Genomic DNA, 9,364 nt, shown 5'->3' on the forward strand with positions numbered 1-9,364 from the left:
GCCTTGTTCGGAGCCCGGGCCACGCCCCAGGCCCCTCCCGCTCTCCCGGTCCCGCCCTGCGTTTTCTTGCTCCGAGTTCCGGCCCAGGCATTGGAAGGCCACTGCCTGCCCAGGCCACGCCCCTCCCACGGGAGAGCAGATCTGGCTTATTTTTATATTTATTTACTTTTTAAAGTTTATTTTGAGAGAGAGCGTGAGCCGGGTAGGGGCAACGAGAGAGGGAGAGAGAGCGAGAGTAGGCTCCTCACTGTCAGCGCAGAGCCCCCACACAGGGCTGGAACTCAGGAACCGTGAGATCATGACCTGAGCTGAGATCAAGAATCAGACACTTAACTGACTGAGCCACCCAGGCGCCTCTCTGTATGCTAATTTTTAAAAAGTTTATTTTGAGAGAGAAACTCCCAAGCAGACTCTGCACTGTCAGCACGGAGCCGGCCCAATGTGGGGCTCAGGAACCGTGAGATCATGACCTGAGCAGAAATCAAGAGTCCAACTCTGAACAGAATGAGCCGCCCAGGCACCCCTGGCTTTTTTTGTCTGAAAAATAAATGTGTTTTATCAGTGGCTTAAATGGCTGAAATGACTGCAATATCAACATAATTATAAAGATTGACTTTTAGAAACAGTCACATCACTATGAATATCCAATGGAATCAATACTCTAGCAACTGGTCACCTGGTCTTCCTGAAGTGTTTACAGCCAGTCTCCCAAATTAGGCAATCCTAGCATAAATCTGTTTTTGCTACGAAGTTTCTGTGGGTCACATCTCCAGCAAGATACAGATTTCTTAAATATTTTGTGGCCATAAAGCTCTAGATTTTAAAACTTTTACATTTATTAGGGATACAAAGAGATCAAAACCATATAAAAATTATAAAAGTTTTGACAAGTACTTGTAAAACTAAAATTTTGTTGAAACACATCTTAATGCTATGGTTAAGACTTTTTTCAGTTAACTGATGTTTCCAAGGATGAATATTCTATTCTGATTTTTTGTGTTTATAGACATAAATATTGAGAAAATTTGTTCACATAAACAAATCAAAAAAAATGGGATGAAAGAGTTGCTTGGTCAGTTAAGTGTCCAACTCTTGGTGTCAGCTCAGGTCATGATCTTGTAGTTTGTGGGTTTGAGCCCCTTGTTGGGCTCTGTGCTGACAGTTCAGAACCTGCTTGGGATTCTCTGTCTCTCTCTCTATCTCTCTGCTCCCCTCCTGCTCTCTCTCAAAATAATAAATAAACTTAAAAAATGAAAAAAATTAATAGTAATGACACTATTCCTTGAACATATTTTAGTTAAATGCCAAAAGTCACATACTGATCTATCATCAATTTTTTTCTTTACATTTTATATCTATGTATTTTTTATTTTTATTTTTTTTAAGTTTATTTATTTTTGAGACAGAGACAGACAGAGCATGAACAGGGGAGGGTCAGAGAAAGAGGGAGACACAGAATCGGAAGCAGGCTCCAGGCTCTGAGCTGTTAGCACAGAGCCCGACGCGGGCTCGAACTCACAGACCGCGAGATCGTGACCTGAGCTGAAGTCGGACACTTAACCGACTGAGCCACCCAGACGCCCCTCTATGTATTTTTCAAAAATCCATCCATGAAAAAGGAGCCAGGTGTTGGTTTCCTACAGGGGGAATGTTCTCATGGAGGAACCTAAGGCTAAGCTGGCCCATGTCATTTCTTGTTCTTTAATGGATTCTGCGGTGCCACGCTTGTCCTGTCAGGTCCAGGAACCTCATTCAGTGAATGCAAAGTCCTCTTCGGACCGCCCGGCTTGTTGCTGAGCATCGTCAATCAAATCAAGGCCCTGCCGTCCCTCTGGACCTCGCTGTCCACTCCCCTGAAGCTTTGATTTTGTCAGATCCGCACAGACCCAGAGCTCTACCCCCATCAATTCTTTTATTTTAATTTGTATCAGCTAATAAGTTGATAGGGCTTTCCTTCAATTTTTGTTGAAAGCAAAGACTTGCAACACCTGAAATTCAAAATACATTTTTATCCAGTCACTTGGAGTCATTCACTTTCTTAGTTTCTAGAAAGTTTGCCAAAAATCTTTGCCCACATACATTCAGTCGCTATTCATTACAGTGTATTGTTTACTCTTTCATTTTAAAGGCGTTTTTGTTGATATTATTTTTTAACATAAAAGCTTTTATCTCCTGATTTACATATTTTTCCGTTGGAGTTTCCTCATCCATACAATGGGGGCAGGGATGGTCTGAGTGAGTGAAGCTCTGGGAGGCCATTCCCACAATGCATGAACGGGCCTTTCCTCAACAGAATGAATCCCAGGTCTCCTCCAAACCCCATACAACTTCACTCTGTCTTCAACCCTGTCGTGTGACGCAGCCTCTGAACCCTCCTCTCCACCAGCCCTGTCTGCGCCTCCGTGTCAAGACTATGCCCTGTTCAGCCCCACATCCTAAGTCTGGCACTTTGTTTGTTTGTTTGTTTGTTTGTTTAGTAAGCTCCACGCCCAATGTGGGGCTTGAACTCACAACCTCAAGACCAATAGTCCCATGTTCTGCCTGAGATAGCCAGGCTCCCCCTGGCACATTTTAGATGTTTGAAGAAAATGTTTTCTGAATAAATGAACGAATGAGGTGTGAGGGTGATCTCCCTTCCCACGTGGTAAGGTTCTGAGGCCCCATGGCAAGGCAATATAAACTAAGCCTGAAGCTGTTTGGGACGGAACATATAGGCTAAAATAATATTTCAATAAAGGACCAGCTGTAAAATTCAGGGTTGTTTTTTTTTTAATTTTGTATTGGGCAAATAACACAAATCGCATTGTTCAAATTCAAAGGAAACCACTCTTACCTGAGTATCCTTCCAGAAAATTTCTGGAAGAAAACACAAAATTCGTCACTTCATTATAATATTTATAACCAGGAAAATAAGCTAAACGAGAGGACATCACTGGCTAGGAGCTTGAACATGGGGCTGATGAGAAGGAGCATTTCACGGTTGTTCTGGGTGGAGCAGAGCGCAGGGCCAGCCCTCAGAGCTGGACGCCCTCCAGCCCCTGAGTCACTGATTCCAAGAAAGAGGGAGGGTTCGTGACTAATCAAGAGGCAGCTGCAGAAACATTTCCTTCCTTTTTGTGGTTTTATACTATAGCGTCTCTGAAAGTAAAAGTTGAACTTGGGAAATGTGGATGTGGATATTTGAACAACAATTAAAGAAAAAGCAGAAGTCATTGGAAGCTCAGGGCCCACCCTTGCCCTCTACCCGTGGGAACTGGGCCAACAGGCCCCACAGGACACCTGCCGGGCCTGGATTGAGTGACCCCTTAGGGGAGCCCTAGGGGTGGCAGGGGACAGCTGGCTGCCCCTATGCGTGCTGTGAAAGCTCCTGGGTGCACATACGAAAAGAAGTATGAACCCCACCTCATACCATTCACAGAAATTCACTCAAAGTGGATCAGAGACCCCCATTAAAGCTAAAACCATAAAATGTCTATAGAGGGCGCCTGCGTGGCTCTGTCCTTTGGCGTCCCACTCTGGATCTCAGCTCAGGTCTTGATCTCAGGGGCGTGACTTCAAGCCCCACGTTGGGCTCCGTGCTGGGCCTGAAGCACGTGCTGGGCCTGTTGTTAAAAAACAACAAACAAAAACTAAAGTGTCTATATATGTCTTTCCTCTTCCTTCTCCTTCTAAACAATGTCCCTGGAACAATTTGCTCTTCGGGAGACCCTGACCATCACCAAACCTTTCCTTGCAAGCCTTCAGTGCTTTCTCCTTGCTTTAGGAAAAACACCAGGGTGCCCGGCCCTTGCCTGCCTCCTCAGCCTGGGCTGCGCCCCTTTCTGACTTGTCCGTTCCTGGGGACCCCGCAGGATCCCTCACTCAGTGCCTTCACCCCACCTGCCTGAACCCTCCCTTCCCCCTCACTGCCCATGGCTCACATGCCCTGCAGAGCTCAGCTAGTGTAATTTCCTCCTAGACACAGAACTCTGCCCACAGCACACAGCATACAGTAGGCGCTCACTGAATGCATGATAGAATGTGTGTCCACGGGGCTTGGCAGTGACCCTACTGAGGCCCCTTGTGGAGCTGAAAGAGAAATCAGACACACCCGGTGTCCAATTCGCAGGAGGAAAGGTGTCATCATGAGCAGGGCCCACCCTTTTGAGTGTCCCCAGGATGTCATTCACATTTGGCTAAATCTACCAGCAATTTCTATTAAACATGTGGCCCCTGACCCCTTAGTCAGGAACCAATGTCCGTTCCTTTCTTTCTTTCCTTTTAATATTTACTTATTTATTCAGTGAGAGAGAGAGAGCATGAGCAGGGGTGGGGCAGAGAGAGAGGGAGAGAGAGAAGCTGAAGCAGTTTCCTCGCTGTCAGCGGGGCTCGATCTCAGGAACCGTGAGATCATGACCTGAGCCGACACCAAGAGTCGGACACTTAACTGACTGAGCCACGCAGGCGCCCGATACATTTAATCTTTTTTTTAATGTTTATTTTTGAGAGGGGGGAAGGCAGAGAGAGAGGGAGACACAGAATCCGAAGCAGGCTCCAGGCTCCACACTGACAGCACAGAGTGGGCCACGGGGCTCGAACTCATAAACCTCCAGATCGTGACCTGGGCCTCACGCTCAACCAACTGAGCCACCCAGGCACCCCACATTTAACCTTAATAACAATGATCTAAAAGTAATTATTTTGCTGTATTTATTTATTTATTTATTTATTTATTTATTTTAATTTGCTCATTTTTGAGAGGGGGGGGAGAGAGCAGGCACACGCCTGCGCGTGTGCTCAGGCAGGGAAGGGGCAGAAAGAGGAGGGCAGACGCAGGGTCTGAGGCAGGCTCTGCGCTGACAGCAGACAGCCCAACAGCCCGGCATGGGGCTCAAACCCACGAACCGCAAGATCATGACCCGAGCCGAAGTCGGACAACCGACTGACTGAGCCACCCAGGCGCCCCCATTTTGCTGTCTTTACATTCAACTGTGCTGGCTTAGAAATCACCTCGGTCCTTTCCTCATCCTGAGAAGTCTGTAGAACATGCCGGTGGGATCTGCCTATATTCTTGCCACGCTGGCTTCATAACCAGCCCTGAGGCCGCGGGTAAACCATTTTCTCTGAGAGCCTGGTTCTCCTCCCGCGGAAGGAGAGGTAGCGCTAAGATCGCTAGTGGCTCCTTCCAGCTCTCAACTTGTACAAGATGTGCAGAAACTAAGGAAACGGCACATCAAACCTCTAAAAGCCTCAGCGTGTTGCCGTGGCTACGGTGCCGCCGCCCGGTGGGACTGAGGCCCCTGAGGTGAGAAAAGGCGTCCGTCAGCCTGCTGTCCAAGGACTGGCCAGGTGACCGCTAGCGGATTCCCATGTCGTATTTCCTTTCTCACATGAAGACACACACTTGAAGGGCAATTTTGGTCACAATGCATGCTTCCACTCACTTCCTCCACTCCACACAGCTCTGAAAGATGAGATTTAAAAGAGGAAACAAAAAATGCATAGCTGTGCCCCACGGAGCATATGTGGAACAGGATCCTGAGGACATGGGTTTGCAGTCAGCAGACAGGCAGGTGCGTCCACAGGGCAAAAGGGCTCTGCGTGCACCACAGGGAACAGAGACCAGGTCTGGGCTCACTGCCCACAGCCAAGGGCCACCTGGACCTGTTTGTCCAGGAAAAGACGCTGACGAGCTCAGAAAGCTGGTACCTATGGCACAGTTAATAGGGAGCCACGGGCCAAGACGTAAGCTTGGGACCAGCAGCCACAGCAAGTCCCCTCTCACTTGGATGCAGGAGCCGTTGTCTCAGATCTCAAGTATCGCCAAGGAGTGGGGTCTCGGAATGTCCTTTAAGACCTGCTCCGGACCAGGGATTAGGAGGGCAAAGATTGGGGAGGGGGTAGGATGAGCTTAGTTGCCCCCCAAATAATCAATATTCTGTAGACCATCTTCTCTGGCCTCAGTGCATTTAAATTAGTAACCAACACCAAAAAGGTAAGGGAAAACATTCTTGGACACTTAAAAATGTCTCGAGAAACTCGTGGAATAGAGTAAGTCCCAGTGGAGATTAGAACACACTTGGATCTAAACGGCAGGGAAGGTACTTACCACACTTGGGAAGTGAAGCTATAGCAGGTGTCGCTCGCTTCACTGAATAAATATAAACCTTTTAAAAGAAATACTGAAAATAAGTTCGATGTTGACTCTAGGAGCTAGGAAAAGAGCAGCTCAGGAAACCTGAGGTAGATAGAAAGGAAGCAAGCAGATTCTGATACAAAAATGAGAAACAGTTGATGTAATAAACTAAAAAGTAGGGTCTTTACAAAACCAATAAAGTAAACTGACTTCTAGTAGGGTTCCATAATCAAGAAAAAATAGAGGATACAAATAAATAATATTAGGGGCGCATGGGTGGCTCATTCAATTAAGCGTCTGACTTCAGCTCGGGTCATGATCTCACAGTTTGTGGGTTCGAGCTCCGTGTCGGGCTCTTTGCTGACAGCTCGGATCCTGGAGCCTGCTTCGGGTTCCGTGTCTCCCTCTCTCTCTGCCCCTCTCCCACTCATGCTCTGTTTCTGTCTCTGAAAAATAAATACATGTTAAAAAAAATTTTAGTAAAAAAACCAAATAAACAATATTAGGAAATTAAAAGAAAATGCAGCGATGATATAATAGAAATATTAAATTCATAAGAAATATTTTTGCAATAAATTTGAAAGCATAAAGTGGATACTCTTCAAAACTGATTTGGTAAGAAATAAACACATAAACTAACAAAATTTTGAAACAAATTTTAATCGAAATCTCCCTATTCAAAAGGTAATGGTTCAGAAAATTTTATAGGCAAGTTTCACCAGCTTTTCAAGAAACAGATGATCGCTATCTATACAAATTGTTTCCGAGAACAGAACAAAAGGAAAAAGACTCACCTCACAGGACCACAATCCCAAATAAACCATGTGCACGCAAGCCTTGCCTCAGGCCCTGCTTTCAGGGGAACCTAGGCTCAAACTCGGTTTGAGATGATGATCTTGGAAGATCTAAACGTACCCACACATGCACATCCACACGTGGGTATGCAGACACATACGCACACATGTGTGACATGCACACACAAACACGCAAGTGCACACACACAATACACACGTATGCAGACACACGTATGCACATGCACGTGGCATGCACATACAAACACGTGTGTGTACACACAATACACATGTGTGTGCACATGTGACATGTACATACAAATGTGTGTGTGCGTGTGCACATATAATACACAGGCGTATGCACACACACGACGTAGATACAAATGTGTGTGCATGCGCACACGCATAGTACACATATGTATGCACACACATGCATGTGACAGGCACATGCAAACACACATGGGCATACACATAATACACATGTGTGTGCAGATACACGTGCATGGCATTCACATACAAACACGCATGCGCAAAACAATACACGTGTGCAGAAACACGTACACACACGCATGTGAAATGCACATACAAACACACATGGGCACACACATAATACACATGTGTGTAAAGATATGTGTGCGTGGCATGCACAAACACGCGTGTGCACACACAATACACATATGTATGCACATGTGTGGTACATACAAACACGTGTGTGCATGCGCACACACAGTACCACATGTGTATGCAGACACATGCAGACACATGCACATGACACACAAACACGCATGTGTGCACATACATAATACCACGTGTGTGCAGACATGTGTATACACGTGCATGTGGCATGCACATACAAACACACGTGTGTGCACACACCCACAGTATACACATATCGGTACCACACACGCACGCACACACACATCACTCACAACCACACACATATGTGCATACATGCTCACAATCACACAGAACATAAATACATGTGTGCATACACAAAACACACACACACATGCATCTGCACACGTGTGTACACATGTACATATATATACACAACACACATGGATATATGCACACACTCACACGCACACGTGCTCTAGTAATAGACATACCTGCACACACAACACGCACATACACCCATGTGCCCATGTACTGCCAGTGTACACACAACACACGTGTGCCCACTCACATGTGCATGCACGCACACTTTTGCACACATACTCGCACACACACTCGCGCATGTGCTGGCAAACGTATACGTTTGGCCGCTTCCTCACTGGCCTGCATACCGCCTTATACATAGTGTGTGTGCACATAAACATGCTGGCTGGAGAGCATCATCACAGCCTGGCCTTCCTTTTGTGTTTTGAGAAAGTCAACAAGATGCTGCATAGGTTTACATTCTCAAAGAAGAGGAGTCCACGAGTGTACAACAAAAAGTTCCCCAAAGCTATTTCCTACACTTGACCAGAGAGAACGAGCAGACTTTGCTAGCTCCTGTGGCCTGAGAGCTCTCCTTTGCCGGGTCCAGACCCTCACGTTCAGGGAGTGGAACCAAACAGAAATGCAGTCACTTGTGTCCGGGACGAAATGGCGACGGTCGAGGCACGTAAAGGAAATGAAACCTAAGCTTACAAGAGTTGACAGCCCTTCTCAGAAACCAGTAGAAGACATTACCAGTTCCCGAAGGCCAAGTGTGTCCACACCATCTCTGGGCTTCCTTGCCCCCTGACTGAGCTTCCCTGATACAAATAAGAAAGAAGGCCACCAGGCAACTGCCGAAAAAGCCAAATCAGTGGCCCATTTACCTCATCAAAACCCCCGTGTCCGTGAGCAACTTGAGACTCACTGCGCCCGGGGCCTTGAGGTCCCCAGCTTGCAGGTCGAAAGCCTGGCAAAAACTCTTCTCCCTGCCTTGTTTTATTCAGTACGCAGAGTTTGGTTGTCGCACGTTAGGGGCGGTGTGACGGACACTTCACCACACCGTCTCTGGGCAAGGTTTTGGAAGAACCGTTGCATAGAAAGCGACCCGAGAAGCTTCTGGTGTTATGTTTTCTTTAAGTTACGCGTAGAGTTGAGGCTCATAACTGAGAGTCGAAGCAGCCTGTGCAGAACTGGACAAGCAAAAGGGAACCTTGGCCAAAGCGGGCAGGTGCCTTCATATTGAGTATTTGTAAGAAAGAGGAAAGAGAATTCAACACGAGAGAAGCCAGTCTCCATCACCCTGAGATGTGGTTACACAGGGGGCCGCAGTTTTGGTTTTTTTGTTTTGCTGTGCTTTCTTTTTGTTTTATTTTGTGTGTGTTTTAGTTAGAGAACCGCCATTAAAAGCTCTCTTATTATGGACGCAAACCTGATCCCCAGCACGATAGGATTGACCCTCCCCGTTTCATCCAGTGGGGTGTAGGTTCTAGGTAAGTGTGTGTTCTTACAAGACGGGACACTGAGGCCAGCCTGCACG

The sequence above is a fragment of the Prionailurus bengalensis genome, chromosome A2 (genome assembly GCF_016509475.1).
Source record: "Prionailurus bengalensis isolate Pbe53 chromosome A2, Fcat_Pben_1.1_paternal_pri, whole genome shotgun sequence".
NCBI classification, from domain to species: domain Eukaryota; kingdom Metazoa; phylum Chordata; class Mammalia; order Carnivora; family Felidae; genus Prionailurus; species Prionailurus bengalensis.